Source organism: Erinaceus europaeus, chromosome 3 (genome assembly GCF_950295315.1).
Source record: "Erinaceus europaeus chromosome 3, mEriEur2.1, whole genome shotgun sequence".
Classification (NCBI taxonomy): domain Eukaryota; kingdom Metazoa; phylum Chordata; class Mammalia; order Eulipotyphla; family Erinaceidae; genus Erinaceus; species Erinaceus europaeus.
Genome location: NC_080164.1, coordinates 171,458,525 through 171,476,621, shown reverse-complemented (window position 1 = coordinate 171,476,621; position 18,097 = coordinate 171,458,525).

The following is an 18,097-nucleotide window of genomic DNA, read 5'->3' as shown; positions in this document are numbered from 1 at the left end:
ATGTTCCATCGCTGGGGAGCCAGAGACGACCCGAACTGCCCCTGCGGCTACAGACAGACTATGACCCACATAGTCAATGACTGCCACCTCTTCAGATTCAAAGGAGGTCTCGAAACTTTACATCAGGCTCAACTTGACGCTGTTGACTGGCTACGGAAGAAGGGCAAACGCTAGAAGAAGAACTGGGGCTCAATGCCAACACTATGAATCCACTGCTCTCCACCCCCATTTTATTGGATAGGACAGAGAGAAACTGACAGGGGAGTTAAATAGATGGGGAGAGAGAAAAGACACCTGCAGAGCTGCTTCACAGTTTGGTAAGTACACTCCCAGCCCCCACTCCATGGTGGTGGGGAGTCAGAGAGATCCAACTCGGATCCTTGCTTGGGTCCTAGTGCTTAGTACTGTGTATACTTAATAGTAAGTGTGTTTAACCTAACTGGATGCATCACCACCAAGCCACCCTGGGATTGAATCTCAGACCTCTGACACATCTGGCATGCAAGTGTAGTACACCATTACTTACGAAGTCTCCAGTCTCCATTGATGGTTTTTATAACAACACAAATGCCATACAAAACAAAAGCAGAGTATATTGCTGCAGCCAATAACTACCTACATACAACTACAATAACTGTTAGTCACCAGTACATGCAACTTTCGGATTGAATAGCACAAGAGGGCACATGTTGGCATGCCATTAAGTACCCTGAGCAGCACAACAACAACCAAACAAACCAATGCCAAGCACCCCCAAGCTATGCATTCACATTCATATAAACTGAAATATTGCATCCCATGGAAGCAAAACACTACTTTGAATTCCATTTTGACTAGCTGCAGGGGGAAGAATGTCTCTATGTCTTTGCACTGTCCTTGAGTGTATCTTAAGAATTCATTTCCAAAGCTGTCTACAGACTAGCACAACTCAAGCTCCCCTGGAACTGGCTGCTGTAGCCCCTTTTCATCAGAGCAGCCTGATTAAATATTCAGGATCCTGCCAGGGTGGAACAGAGCAAAGTAATGTGGGGCTCTGACCTCCTCCAGGAAAACCAGTCAGGGAATAAATGTGTGACAGTAGGTGACACCAATAGTGTGCTGTCCTGGAAAGCCACCTTAATGCAGTTTCCCTGTTACCCAGTCTCCAGTCCAGGAAGTGTGCTATTGCTATTAAATTCTCAGGGCAGAAGTCACGCGAAAAGGCATTTTAATACGTGATGCACATTCATATTCAGATCTATTTACCCCTGACCCTCTGCTCAGTATGAAATGTGTAGTCAGTGCCTGTGGGAGGGAGGAGGGGGAGCAGTGGATTGATTTTAGAAATGAATCTATCATCCCAGACAATAACTTGGGTCCACCTGAATATCAGATTTCAGGCTCAGGAAAAAAAACAAAACTAGGATAGTGACAGGCTCTTTAGAATATAACCAAAATAGGCCTACTAGCTATCTACAAAATGGAGACCCCCTCAACTCTCATATGCACTATTCCAGCATTTAGGTTCATGATTGGTCAACAATTTGTTTGGCTTTATATGTTAACTCTTTTTTCAGCCACCAGGTTCCAGATGCTAGCATGATGCCAACTGGACTTCCCTGTGCAGACGACCCCACCATGTGTCCTAGAACCCTGCTTCTCCAGATCCCTGCCACACTAGGGAAAGAGAGAGACAGGCTGGGACTATGGCTTAACCTGCCAACACCCATGTTCAGCAGGAAGCAATTACATAAGCCAGACCTTCCACCTTCTGCACCCCACAATGACCCTGGGTTCATACTCCCAGAGGGATAAAGAATAGGAAAGCTATCAGGGGAGGGGATGGGGTAGACAGTTCTAGTGGTGGGAATTGTGTGGAACTGTACCCCTCTTATCTGATGATTTTTGTCAGTGTTTCATTTTTATAAATAAAAATTATGTACAAAAATAAAAAAGTTATTCCCACAAAAAAGAAATTAATCTATCATAAATAATATTGAAATAAGGGAGTCAGGCAGTAGCACAACGGGTTAAGCCCACATGGTGCAAAGCGCAAGGACCAGCATAAGGATCCTGGATCAAGAGCCCAGCTTCCCACCTGCAGGGGAGTTGCTTCACAGGTGGTGAAGCAGGTCTGCAGGTGTCTATCTTTCCCTCCCCCTCTCTGTCTTCCCCTCCTCTCTCCATTTCTCTCTGCCCTATCTAACAACAATGACAACAACAATAAAAAGCAACAAGGGCAACAAAAAAGGGGAAAAGGAAGAAAGAAAGAAAGAAAGAAAGAAAGAAAGAAAGAAAGAAAGAAAGAAAGAAAGGAAGAAAGAAAGAAAATTGTAATAATTAGCCCTAGTCCATGCATCATCCTGCTACAGGGCTCTTACTTCCACAGGGTTAAGGCATTGCACAGAGACATGTTTATTACATAGCAATCCAGAAAACAAGTTACAAAGACTTTTTATTGATGTGATTTTATCTTAATCTTAAAAAATAAATCTGCTAATATTAACTATCGATTGTCTTTTTGAACCCTAAGACAGCAGGAACCTCACATCTTCACTATAGAGCCCCTACTTCCCCCAGTCCTGGAACCCTTGGATAGGGCCCACTTTCCCATATGCATCTCCCAATCCAAACCAAACAACATTGCATCTGCCGATCACAAACTAACCAAAGCAACGATTGCTACCTCAACATGCTTCACCCCAGAATGTATCCAGAGACTTCACGTGTGGAATGACAACCCTTCAGCTTCATTACTCGGGTGAGACCTTTCCTTTAATAGTACACTCTAATTTCATCTCAGGTAGTTCACTTTCCAACAAAGTCCCATAACCTAGATATACACCAGTTTCTGTGAGAGAGAGCTTATGTGCACACGTATCCATAAACTACTGCAAAATATATACCTGAAAGCAGGACTACACTAGAGTTTGCAGTGAGTACCTCCCTAACACTTCCTCTCCACTATTCCAAGCTTGGGATCCATGATTGCTCAACAAATTGTTTGGCTTCATATGTTAACTCTCTTTTCAATCACCAGGTTCCAGATGCCACCAGGATGCTGGCTAGGCTTCCCTGGATTGAAGACCCCACCAATGTGTCCTGGAGCTCAGCTTCCCCAGAGTCACACCCTACTAGGGAAAGAGAGAGGCAGACTGGGGGTATGGACCGACCAGTCAACGCCCATGTTCAGCGGGGAAGCAATTACAGAAGCCAGACCTTCTACCTTCTGCATCCCTCAACGACCCTGAGTCCATGCTCCCAGAGGGATAGAGAATGGGAAAGCTATCAGGGGAGGGGGTGGGTTATGGGGATTGGGTGTTGGGAATTGTGTGGAGTTGTACCCCTCCTACCTTATGCTTTTGTTCACTAATCCTTTCTTAAATAAAAAATTAAAAAAAAAAAGAAAAAAAGGAAAAAAAAAAATAAAATAAAAAATAAATCTGCATTCTCTCTACATACATATTTCCAAAGAATGCTAAGATCATTAAATACAGTATAGGTACACAAAACAGAAATTCAAGTGACTGATTAGAAAACAACAGGGACCTAACAGTAGGACACCCAGTAAAGTGGACACCCAGTAAAGTGCACATACTACCATGTACAAGAATCGAGATTCCAACTCCAGGCCTCTGGATCAGTGACACAGCACTCCCTCACATTCCCCCTTCTCTCCCCTCCCCTCCACTTCCCTTCCCCACTTTCACTCTCCACTCTCCCCTCTCCCTCTCCTCCCACCTCCCTCCCTCTCCCCTCCCTCTTCTTCTTCCTCTCCCTCTCTTTTTCTCTACTTTTTGAGAGAAAGAAAGAAAGAGAGGGAGAGAGAGAGAGAGTGGGAGTGGATGATTTACCATTCTGGAACTTTCAGCAATAAATAATAAATAACTCTGTTGACAATAAATAAACATTATCAGATAACATGACCTGTACCATACTGAAACATGTCTAATTGTTGCAATAATCGTATATGGGGATCTAGAGGTCACATTTGTTATTTAAGTGTAGGCCTAGCAAACTGAGCAGAATTTGTTTTCAACTGGGTAAACTCAACTGCTGCTGGTCTAATATTAAAAATTCCTGTATGTCCGTGAAGCAGTCTGGGGTAAAGGGGGCTCTTTTTTTCTTTTTTCTAAACTTTTCCTTTTTTAAATTTAAATTTTATTTTACCAGAACACTGCTCAGCTTTGGCTTATGGTGGTGTAGGGGATTGAACCTGAGAGATTGGAGCCTCAGGCATGAGAGTCTCTTTGCATAACCACTATGCTATCTCCCCCATCCCATGTAGAACTCTTTTCTGTCTCACATTTATATCACTCCAAGGAGTATGATTTCAATACATTAATCACTTTTATCCTTCAGCTAGTGGCTGCTTATATCAAGAATTTTCCGGACATATTTAGAAAATCCATTATTTTATCAGCACAAATACATTTTTAAATGTTTAATTCTTTATTTATTTATTGGATATAGATAGCCAGAAATCAAGCGGAAAGGGGATGACAGAGAGGGAGAGGGACAGAGAGACACCGGAAGCACTGCTTCTCCACTTGCAAAGTTTTCCCCTTGCAGGTGTGTGTGTGGGGCTCGAACCTGAGTCCTTTTGTATTGTGACTGGTGCACTCAATCAGGTGCACCACCATCTGGCCCAAATTTTTTACATTCTATATTTCTCTGATATGCCTTTACTTTTGGATAAGATCGCATCAGACTTTTCCTCTGAGGCGGTCTCAACTTTACAATTTCTTATTTTTTTGAGGAAATACTGATGTTGTTTTCACAAATACTTGCTCCAGAGCTCATAACATAGACTCAGGCATGTGCAGTTGTTATGTGTTTTATTTTCCTCCAGGGTTATTGCTGGGCTCAGTGCCTGCACTATGAATCCACTGCTCCTGGAGGCCATTTTCCCCATTTTTTTTTTTTTTGCCCTGTTGCCCTTGTTGTTCCTCTTGTTACTGCTGCTGTTGTTGTTGGATAGAACAGAGAAATTGAGGGAAGAGGGGAAGACAGAGAGGGGGAGATAAGATAAAGATAGACACCTGCGGGAGTCGGGCTGTAGTGCAGCGGGCTAAGCGCAGGTGGCGCAAAGCACAAGGACCGGCATAAGGATCCCGGTTCAAACCCCGGCTCCCCACCTGCAGGGGAGTGGCTTCACAGTCGGTGAAGCAGGTCTGCAGATGTCTATCTTTCTCTCCTCCTCTCTGTCTTCCCCTCCCTCTCTCCATTTCTCTCTGTCCTATCCAACAACGACAACAACAATAATAACTACAACAATAAAACAACAAGGGCAACAAAAGGGAATAAATAAATTAAATAAATATTTAAAAAATTTAAAAAAAAGATAGACACCTGCAGATCTGCTTTACTACATGTGACCCCCCCCTGCAGGTGGGGTTCTGGAGGCTTGAACCCGTATCCTTACACTGGTTCTTGTGTTTCTGCCATATGCACTTAACCCTCTGTGCTACCAACCCACCCCCTGATATGCGGGTTTTAAGGGCACTTTCTGTTGGTATGCATGAGACCCCTTCTGTTTCATTTGGTTTAAATCCCCCCTGCTTAACACTATTCTATTTACATAACCACTTCATTCTATTTACATAACTGCTGTTAACAAGCACCACCCTCCCTCCAGGGCACTGGTGGTTCAGTGATAGGATTCTCGCCTGCTCCGCCCCCTTCTTGTCACACTCTGATTTTCATCAGTCACTTTTCTCTCCACCCTCTCTATGTCACATCCTGTTTCCACCTACTTGGCAAGTATATATAAAGACAGCATTGTGAGTTTTACGGTATCTTTAGTTTAGCTTAGCTCGGCTTAGATTGTGCTGCGTCCTGCATGAATAAAGAGATACTGCCTACAGCTCAACCATGAGTCCCTGGTCGTCTGCTACCCGCCCTTGAAGCCAGCCCGGCGAAAACAACATAGCCCGGTGAAAACAACAACTTTCTTTCACTTAGAGACTGGGAATACCATAATCACAACACCAATTCAATCTATATTCTCCTCTTATTTAATACTTAGTATATTTTCCAGAATATATGGTTGCCTAGGCATTCACTCTCTCATTGGGTACCTTAGAAAGAGTATTTTCTGACAAAACCATGAAGATGTTTCATCTAATTCTGACACCATAATATCAAGACTTTGAAAGTAATATATGATTCTACATAGAGATGTTGGAGGTGAATTAGTTACTAGATAGCCCATGCTTACGTATAAAAATTTTAATGTTGAAACTACTGTCATCTCTTGGGAATGAAGGTCTCTTTGATTGATAATTGTCTGAAAATTATAAGCTATCTCTTATGATGAAGGAATCCAAGTCAATTATGACTTTGCTTTGGGTGATGCCTCTCTCATTCAGAGAGGCTGGAATGGTCCATGCCTCTCACATCCTGCACATGAATTAATTTACAATTGTTCTTGGTCTTTATGGGCTCTCATCTTCTCTTGTATTTTTGTGTGGAAGTTACAATATTAAAAATATTCATTTCAACTGAAAGTTTAGGGTGTGGGGTAGGTTTATGGACAGGGAATACCAGACAGAGAAGGAAGAAGAATACAAAGGGGGAGAAAGCAAAGAAATGTGGACAGGGATATAATATATATGTAGAAGGATTGTAAGCAAGCAGAATCAAAAGAAGGCTAAATAGAGGTAAAGGAAAGAGGGAGGGGATTAGAAAAAGCGGGGGAAAAAAGGTTGATAGAGAAGTATTAGAGTGAAGGATATGGGGGAGAGGTAGAGTCTAAAAAAAAGAGTGATTATGACTTGAGGAACTTCTGAAAATGTTTCATCTAAGGGGCATCTCTCCCAAAATTCTCAATCTTATTTACTCAGTACATATTCTCTGAGATAAATGAGAAGCATTTGAGGGCATGAGGACCCAAAACGTTTATTTGATTATAATTCTATTGGAACAGCACTATCTTATAGTATTACATAATATTCAGGTGTGCATCTTTATAAATTAGTATCTGCATTTACTACATTCAGTTCACTACTGAGAGTCCGATCACTGCTATCTGTGAGTGACCATTTCACCTCAGCTACAGAGGTTGTATGGTTAATAATTTGCATTTTATAAATCCTACAGTGAGGGTATCAAGTCAGGGTATGCCAATGAGTGTTCTTCCTGTATCTGCTGCCCAATGACGTTTTAAAGAAATGATAAGAAGACAGCGCTATTATTAGTGAGCTGGGACAAATTTCCTTTTATTTATAATGTCTATTCTTTTGTCTTGATACAACTGTATCTAGTATATCTTCGCCATTTCTGCTGCAAAGACAAATTATTTGCAATTCGGTGTAACAAGTCTGAATTGGTGTCTTATGATTTTCCTTATATTAATCCCAAGCAGCAGACAAATTATACCTGCTTTAGAAATAGTATAGGACTACAAATGCCAGGGGTGAGGTACATTTGTCAAAACAGCACAAAATGAAAAAAAAAAAAAAGTAAAGTTACTTTAGCAAAATTTATTTGCTCTTCTGCTCACAATCTGTTTCTAAAATGTAGTTTTAATTTTTCCCTGTGCTTCTGATAAGATCATCACAAATACTTTACTTGACTCTTACAGTATTCATTCACTCATCCACTCAAACATTTATTAACAAACTGTAAAACTAGGTTACTTTGCTATAAGTATAACTTTTCAGATATCTTTAAAACTAGATATATATTTGAGGCAACCAGAACCTATATAACTGGAGATTAGAATGCTACATTTATGAATATGGTCACATGAAAGGACCCTTCTGTACTGATCTCAATTTTGTGGGGAGCAATTAAGGACAAGTCACGGGGGTCACTTGGTAGCTAGTGGGTGCAAGTGGCACAAAGCGCAAGAACTGGAGTAAGAATCCCTGTTCGAGCCACCGGATCCCCACCTGCAGGGAAGTCGCTTCACAAGCAGTGAAGCAGGTCTGCAGGCGTCTATCATTCTCGCCCCCTCTCTGTCTTCTCCTCATCTCTCCATTTCTCTCTGTCCTATCCAACGATGACATCAATAATAACAGCAATAATAACTACAACAATAAAACAACAAAGACAACAAAAGCGAATAACTAACTAAACAAACAAACAAAAAAAAGAATAAGTTACATCAATGTTCATATGTGTGATGACCAGTCACCCAGTGGACCCCAGTGCTAGTATTATACGGAACAGTCTTGAGTTTCTGCTAGGAGAAAAAAAATCTGTTTCCTTTAAACTCTGTAATAAGACATCAATATTATAGAAATCTAGGGAACTTAATTAGTAGATATTCTGACAGTTCTGACAGACATGTTCACTCCAATTAGTGAGTCAGATGGGACCACATCCTCCAAACACCACCCTGCTTAGCCATTCCAATTTCTTCACCTCTAGTACTGTTTCTACTCACCCCAAATGTCCCAAAAAATCTTTGTTGATGACAGCAAAAGGCTGAGGTCAGAACTTCTGCTAAGTGGCAACTCCCACCGTTGTTCTCCTAGTAAAGCTAACTTCTAAGAACTCAGTATCTACCAACACCTATACTCACTATAGCTCTAAAAGTAAAAATAAATAAATTAATAAAACTGGCAATCAACCAAGTGTAAAATGACAAATGTCATTTATTGGAGAATTTCCCTCTCTCTCTCTCTTTCTCTCTCTCTCTCATAAACACACACACACACACATAAATAATAACTCATAACATGGATCAAACTGGAAGGAATTAAATTAGTGAAAAGTAGAAGGATAATTATTTAATATCACCCAGAGGTGAAATTTGAGGGGGAGAAAGGCAAATATATGGAGAGAGAGACACTGTAAATAAACTGTAGTATAACTCAGTAGATGCAAGGCCTCCTCAGGAGGGGAGGAGTAGTAAGGGTCTGAAATGGAACTGAGAGCTCAGTGCGCTCTGATGAGGAAGATGGCAGCTTTGTAGAGTGTGTGGTATGCTGGCATTTATCTTGGAGAGATATGGAACTGTACCTCTGTTCCAACAGTCAGGTACATATACTTTCTCAATAAAGTAACATAAAATTAAAAAGTTGATTGTAAATAAAATCAATATCTGAGAAGTGGTGAAATAAGCTCTTCCATCTGGTCAGTCTATCTATATATCTTTCATCTAAATAAATTTTTACAAAAGTTATGAATGTATTTTATTTCATTAGAGCACTGTGGTGCCAGGAACCAAACCTGAGACCTCAGTTGTACAAATCTTGGGCTTTCACCACTAACCCACTTCCCAGGGGCCCAAAGATGATCAATTATCCTCCTGTGACCAGAACCCCAACTTACTAACTTTCCTGATCCTGATGTGTATCTATGCACAGCAGCACCAGTGCTTGGAGACAGCGATGCAGAATTTATTTAGAATTCGCCAAAGGGAGAATAGAAGAGCAATTTCACAGATATACTCTTGCTGGAATAACAAAGGCAAAGTGTTTTAGAGGACCAGAGAATTAGGAAGAGGAGCCTATATTTCATAACTATTTTATTTTTACAATTCTATTGTGTCTCATGCAATCTGATTTTTTTTTATTGTCAGCTGCTTCCTGGACTGAGGATTTGCTAGTGTGTGTGAAAGGGTTAACATAAGATTCTAATGGTTCTAATTATGTCTAGCTATGAAGAAGGGGTGTTGAAACCATGGAGAAGAAGCTACATAGACAAAGGTGGAAATACCAGCCTATAGTTATGTAGTTTCATTCTGTGCTTCCCAAAATATTAAGACTTATAGGCTTCAAGAGAGGCTTCCAAATCCCACTTTTCTCTCATATAGTTTTCCTAGTGTTTCACTTTTTCTGAATATCTACCTATTTATTTATTTATTTTTAATTACACCTTTTATTTATTTATTCCCTTTTGTTGCCCTTGTTGTTTTATTGTTGTAGTTATTGATGCCGTCTTTGTTGGAAAGGATAGAGAGAAATGGAGAGAGGAGGGGAAGACAGAGAGAGGGAGAGAAAGATAGACACCTGCAGACCTGCTTCACCGCTTGTAAAGTGACTCCCTTGCAGGTGGGGAGCCGGGGGCTCAAACCGGGATCCTTATGCTGGTCCTTATACTTTGTGCCACATGTGCTTAACCTGCTGCACTACTGCACAACTCCCTTATTTACTTATTTTATTAGTGGGTGAAAGGAGAAGACGGAGCGTCATTGTGACACACATGAAACTGGAGATTCAACTTGAGACATCCTGCTTGTGAGAGAACTCTAACAAGTGTTTATCACAGTTAACACTATTATAGAGCAGGCAATTCTTTGCTGTTGGGGTCTATCCAACAGTGAACTTCAGAAAATGTTTTTGTTACCAGTATTCTTGGTCTCTGCTTATAAAGCACAAGGACTTCTGGCCCACTTGTGACAACTATCAAGTTGTCTGAAAGGTGATGATGCACTTTTGTATAGAAAAACAGGAAAATAAGGCATAACTTTTCCAATAGCCAAGTACAAAGATCTCTTGAGATTTTCTTTCTCCAAAGGGGTAACCAACCACTCTTGGTTGAAAACCACTATTTCTAGACCATCAGCTTGATTAATGGTAGTTCTTTGGATTCTTGATTTCTTGTTTAATACCCAATGTCTGATTTTACATGTGATTTTCACGGTGTTAATTACATTAATTCACTATACACTAACTTAAAAGTGTGATAGAATCAAATAGACTGGAAGGAGGAAATCAAATACATGAGGACTGAGCTTTGGAAGAGTTAGTTTCCCTCTGAAAATGCAAGGCCATCGCCAGTACAATAGTTAAGATATACCAGAACCAGAGAGACTAAAATAATTTCCTTTGTGTTGATCTCTTAGTCTTTCTATCTTTTTTTAAACTTTATTTAATGGAGACCGAGAAAAGTCAAGAGGGAATGGTGGAGAAAGAGAGAGACAGAAAGACACCTGCAGTATTGTCTCACCACCATGAAGCTTCCCCCCAGCAGATGGACACCAGCAACTTGAATCCAGGTCCTATGTGCACTTACCAGTTGCCCCACCACCTGGCAACTATATTTCTATATCTATGTCTATAATTTATAGAAACACTACAGTACAAACTTTGACCACTTATACACTCAGAAGCCTAAGGCTGGGAGAGGCACCAGACACATAACTGCATTAATCACAATAACCAAGGACTGAAATCAACCTAAATGCCTATTGATAGCTGGATGAATTAAAAAAAAAAAAAGAGATACACACTTCATGAAATAATACACTGCACTTAAAAATGTGACAGTGTGCCCTTTTGAACAAAAGAGGTGGCTGTGGAGGTGATTATGTTTATCGAAGTAAGGAAGGAAGTGAAAAACAACTTCCAGATGGTTTCATTCACATGTAAATATAGAGAATTGAAACATGAAATTGCAAAGGAGGAAATGCAGAAGGAAGAAGGCAGCAGGAGCAGCTATCACTAAACTGCCTTTAAGACTTTGTGAGAACTAAGGGGTTGATCATAAGGGGTGATGATGAGTGCAGAACTTTGCTGGCAGGCCAGGTGTGGAACTACACCCTTATAATCTTGTAAACCATTCAGAAATCACCGATAAATGAAAACAAGTACACAGACGATAGACAGTGATACCTACCTGTGCTCTTTGCTTGCTTACTTATTTTCCTAAACTGATTAGACTCCGTACATATTAATCTGGGTGACCTGATTCTGCCTTTGTTTTCCCATCTGAAGGTCCTTAATCACTGTCCCTTTACATTGACTCATTATCCCTGTGTGCGACTCCTTCTTTCAAACTTCTCCCTCCCAAGTCTGCTTTCTATTCTGAATCCATGAATATTGATACCTCTCTTGACTTGTAACCTATCTCACCATCACTTGGATTCATTACATTATTTTGGCATCTTCTTGGTCTTTTGTCCTGAGCTTTCTCCTACCTTGGCCCAATAAAGACAGGCAGAATGCAAAGAAGTTACAGGTGTTCATTATTGGAATGAAAAGACAAAGACCATAAAATCAAGCATATATTCTCAGAAATAGTCACACAGACTTCATGGATTTGGGGACTATAGTATTATCCACAAAGGTCAAATAATATTTAATAATTTATTCTGAAATATTTTATTAGAATTTTCATTCAGGTAGAACAGAGATATTGAGAGAAAAGGAGAAGATAGAAAGGGAGAAATAAAGAGACTCCTACAACCCTGTTTCACCACTTTTGAAGCTTTCCCCCTTGCAAGTGGGGACAGGGAACTTAAACCGAGGTCCTTGCATGTGGTAATGTGGGAGCACCTTCCATCTCCCATAAAGTTTATTTTTATAATCTCTTTTAAGCTTTCAATATAGGAGCATGTACACTTGAAAAGGAAGTAGCCACTATGATTCCAAATTCCTCCATCTACCTATTTAATATAGAAATTAGAAAATCTGAAGGGTTTCTCTAATTATCTGAAATAAATTATATAAAATACCCTAACATAAAGGATTTATTGACCTACTTGTTATTATACCTAGTACACTGAATCCTATAAAATTGTAAATTTTACTAGCAAATTTTGGTGCTCAGGGAGTGAATTACATATTCAACCAAAGCAGCACAAGGAAGTTCTTAAACACAACATTTAATGTAAGCTTGCAGTGCCCTCTTCAAAGGCAAGATAATTTAAAATTTCATGAAGATAATTCATATTTATATTTTGCTGATATCTGATGAATTCTTACTCCTCACATGAATATCCTTGTGATCACAGGAACCCAAGACTCGACATGATAAGCCAGAATAGTTTGAAGATCAGTTTGTAAGACAAGACTATGTAACTATACGATCAGGGATAAATGACTATTTTTTAATGAGCAAACCTATTTGCAAAGGACTACAAATTTGTTTCACTAACATTATTACATTTTAATTTTGGATACCAACACTGCAATTTCAGATTCAAATCTCTTGATGTAAAAAAATCAATGATGTATATAGCTCTTGCCACTTTTAAAATTACAGCCCTCAGCATCAAGAAACTAACAGAAAAAAAAATGTCAAAAGTACATATTGTTGCATAGTACAATTGCTACCTTAAAAAATGATCAATAAATGTATTATTGTCTGTAGTAAAACACTGAAGTCATTAATCATTGATGGTATCTAATGTTCGAAATCAAAAAGAGGACACCTCTTCAATAAATGAAATGGAATAATATAAAGTGAGAGAGGAGAAGAGGGAAACCTAATTATATTAAATGCCCAGGAACTCTGAAATGAAGTCAATTCATCTCAGTAGAACATAAGGAAATATGAGTGTCTCTTTTAACTTATTATCTGCCTGCCACTGTTGCATCTGCTGCTAACAGATTCTCCATAGAGAACCTAGGGAGAGAAAAACATTCTTATAAATCCTCCTCATAGGAACCTGGGGTGATGACATTGAGAAATGTGAAAAAAAAATCCTACTTCATTAGGGTCAATTTTTCTGTTATCAGCTCAAGGGAGCCATGGTAGAGCAAGAACTCAATAAACATTTGTTGGATAATTAAATAGATGTGGCTAGTCCTAAACCATCTAGGAAACCATGGCTCAATAGTGAAAAGCACTAGCATTGGACCATGACCTCTCTTTAGCAGCAAAGAAAAGAAATCTGTGTGTCTGTGGCAGATAAAAGAGACAGTGGGAAAGCAGAAATTGACTGAGTTTGGAGTATGGCACCAAAGTAAGAAAGCAGAAGTACACTAGAGTTTGCAGTGAGTACCCTCCCTAACATTTCCTCTCCACTATTCCAAGCTTTGGGTCCATGACTGCTCAACAATTTGTTTGGCTTTGTATGTTAACTCTCTTTTCAGTCACCAGGTTCCAGATGCCATCAGGATACTAGCCAGGCTTCCCTGGATTGAAGACCCCACCAATGTGTCCTGGAGCTCAGCTTCCCCAGAGACACACCCTACTAGGGAAAGAGAGAGGCAGACTGGGAGTATGGACCGACCAGTCAACACCCATGTTCAGCGAGGAAGCAATTACAGAAGCCAGACCTTCTACCTTCTGCAACCCTCAATGACCCTGGGTCCATGCTCCCAGAGGGATAGAGAATGGGAAAGCTACTGGGGAGGGGGTATGGAGATTGGGTGGTGGGAATTGTGTGGAATTGTACCCCTCCTACCTTATGGTTTTGTTAATTAATCCTTTCTTAAATAAATAAATAAATAAATAAAAAATAAAAAGAGAACCCAGAAACAGAAAAAAAAAAAAGAGAGACAGTGGGAGGATGAGTTATTGGATTGCTTTTGTACATCTGTCAACACGAGTTTATCTAACAAGTCATAAGAGTCCCCTTCATTTTCCAGGCTTCTTTGATACCTGACTCAATTTCTCTAATATCCTCAATCGATGTTAATTAGATCAGCTGTATTTAATATCTCATAAGGAATATCCAATGTAACTTTAGTACATATTTCTCCATGTAGAACTTAATGAGGGTAAAAAGGATTTTTTTTAAAAAGTAAGATATATATCCAGTCATTCAAAGACAAATGAAGCTGAAGAACAAATAGTTGCTAGAAAAAAATTAAGTAAAATTAAATCATCTCCACAATAATACTGAAGAACTAGAAAGCTTTTACTAACTCATTTGTCTGATTATGTATGTATTTATTGTTCGTCAATGGTTTGTGTGTGTAGGAAGAGGTATTTGTTCCAATGTGGAGAATCTATTCATTTACCAAACTGTTCTCACAGACTTAATGAACAGCCTTCCTCCTAAATTGAAATTATTCAAATTAACAGTTTTACTTTCACAGCTTAAACTACATAGATGACTACATCCACTAGAGGTCACACATGACCAGGTGAGTGTACTTTGTTTCAGCCCCTGGTCCACACACGTAGGGGAAAGACTTAATGAGCAGTGAAAAAGTGCTGCATGTGTCTCTCTTTCTCTCTCCCTCTCTATTTATTTGTGGCTCTATCAAAAAAAAAAAGAAAGAAAGAAAGAAAGAGAGTGAGAGAAAGGTAAAGAAAATCCGAATTGAAACTACTCAATGAGCTCACTCCAGTGTTAATAAGCAAAAGCTTGCTCACTGAGAGAGTGAGGAAATGGTTCAACTAACAAAATGTAAGACTCACAGGCGTTTGATTCAAGGCAAAGCACTGCATGTGCTGGAATGGACCTCTGGTTTCTCTCTCCCTGTGGCAGACTTTCTCGTTTGCAATAATAAAAAAAAAAAAAAGGAAAATTTGTTCAGAGAGTGTTCAGTGGATTAAAGCACAAATGTCCAACTCTGTGTTGTGGTCTTGATTTTACTAAGTGGGTACCACTGATAAAGTTACTTAACTTGCCTGCACCCGAAGAGCATTTTGGATTATTTCTTTTTTTATTTTTTTATTTATAAAAAGGAAACATTGACTAAATCATAGGATAATAGGGGTACAACTCCATACAGTTCCCACCACCAGAACTCTGTATCCCATCCCCTCTCCTGATAGCTTTCCTATTCTTTAACCCTCTGGGAGTATGGACCCAAATTCATTGTGGGCTGAAGAAGGTGGAAGGTCTGGTTTCCGTAATTGCTTCCCCACTGAACATGGGTGTTGACAGGTCAATCCATACTCCTAGCCTGCCTCTCTCTTTCCCTAGTGGGGAAGGGCTCTGGGAAATCAGAGCTCCAGGACATATTGGTGGGGTTGTCTGTCCAGGAAAGTCTGGTCAGCATCCTGCTAGCATCTGGAATCTGGTGGTTGAAAGAGAGTTAACATACAAAGCCAAACAAATTGTTGATCAATCATGGACCTACAGGCTGGAATAGTGGAGATGAAGAGTTGGGGTGTCCTCCATTTTGTAGATAGCTAGTAGACATATTTTAGTTATATTCCAAAGGGCCTGTGGCTATACTATATTTGGGGGACCTATGTCAATTTATCCATGTGATAATTAATTGATATTTTTCATTTTCTAAGACCCCAACCATTTTCAGAAATAGAAAATAATCAATTGATGATAAGTTTTCAACTAAAAAGCAAACACTAGACTAGACTCTATGAAAGTCCAATGTTGGTTGTAATCAACAAACTTTGTAGCAATGAGTCACTTGGTGTTATCCATATGTGATTTCTAGTAGACATTTAAATCTGTATAGAGCTGTTTTTATAAAATGACAAAAAAAACCCTCATAAAATCAACTCACCCTATTACAATCATACACCTTTTGATTTAAGTCATTATAGTGTTGAGTTCTAGCTGCAGACAATATTCTAACACATTCAGTAGCACTTTTGTTGCTCTGTTAATAAAGCATGATTGCAAACACAGCTTTATTATTTACAAGCTCTACACAATTCCTTCTTCCAGAATAATAGACTGACATAAAGTCATCCTCATGACTATATTAAAAGCTAATTTCCTCCAGATTACAACTCATATTCTCAAGGCATAACTTGGCATTCAGATAAGGTTTATCTTAAGGTATTCTAAGCACTGCCCATGTAGTCTACTTACACAAGTGCATCAGCATTGTACAGAGAGGCACATTATCATGTTTCAAATGCATCTATTTTCTGATTTTCACTAAAAATTTGGAGTGTTTAAGAACACAAATGCAATATTTAGTCAAATTATGTTCTCACTGAGCTCCTTATTCAGGCTTTCTGCAATAAATACAGAGGCATTTTATGAAAAACCATTCATTTACTCAATCTTCTGGTAGATGCTGAAGAAGTCTGTGAAAATAAATCTCGGTCAGCCCTAAATTCTGACTCTCACAGCTCAGTTAAAGAGAGAGAGAGATGAAAACAAACCCAGGATATCAGAGGGATCTTAGATCCAAGCTCTGAGCCTATAAGAATAGGGGCTAAATCAGAGGAAGGAAAGCATTGGTAACAGGTATAATAACAGTCATGTCTGCAAGGAGTTTCAGAAAGTATAATGGTCCTTTGTAGGTTGATAAGGAAACAAAGAATTCCCACATTATTTGAAGAAAGAAAGAGCATCTACCAAACTGTAATGAGTGACAAGTGAGCCTCAAGAAAGAAGAAAACTGCATGAGAGATTTTCTTATTTTTGGTTCATATTTGCAGATTGAACCCCAAACACCATTTGAACAACCACTAGATATTAAAATTGGAAATAGATCACCACAAATCAATAAAAAGTACAAAGCAACGTGTAGTGTAGTTGTGCCTTCTTGTGGAGAGGCCTCTTCTCAGGCACAGACTCCTGGTGCTCTGTACCGCTCTAGATGCAGAGGTCCAGAAGAATGTAAACCGAAGCAGCAGGGGTCGAGCCGTAAGGGACTCCTTCTGTGTCCATAGCTAGAGATGCGACAAGAATTGACCTAGGGACTTGTGTCTGATAACAATCCATTTATTGAAAAGCAAAGCAGGGATCTTAAGGGGTGTAGGAGGAAGCAAATGGTCCATACCATATTTGGCAATAGCAAGGGGTCTGAAAAGGGTCAGGACTTTCTCTAGTGAGTGATCTAAAGAATGAAGAAATTGTTAAGAGTTGAGATAAGCTCAGGTTTGATTAGTGACTTGTTGTGTAAGGGGTTTACTTGGACTGAGGAATGAGAAAATATATTTATCAATAACCAGTAGACAGAGAGGGGTCTTAAGGGCAGGGAGAAGATAGATCATGCAAGATTAAAGGACCAAAGGATTAAAGGGGGCGAAGGAGAATGGGGAGGGGACCTTACTGCTATTGTTTGACTGGGAAGAACAATGATATATGGATTACATGCAATCAAAGAAGGTGAACTTCTGGTAACCTCTGAATAAGCAAACCATCTGGTTTGTGATCAAAGAAGCAAGCTGAGTTGTACCCCTCCTACCCTATGGTTTTGTTAATTTATCCTTTATTAAATAAAAAATAAATTTAAAAAAAGGAAGGAAGCTAAGTGTCAGGGGGTGCAGGGTCTTGTGAGGCTGAGAGACTGACAGGTGAACTGAAACCTGAAGGCCATTTTCTCCCATGTTCAATCTCTGGTAGAGAGAGACTAATTAGGTGACTGTGTACCTCAGGCACCCATCTTTCAATGGGAGGCCCCACCATGCTCAACCATATCCACACAATTTCCCTACACAGTTGCTTGATTGTACCTTGATGTTTCTCTGACACCAGGGACAAGAGACAGGTTTCTGCCTTTTCTGCTATGTGTTTACCACACAGCCTGTTGTATCTAAGGAAAATTTGCCAAAGTGT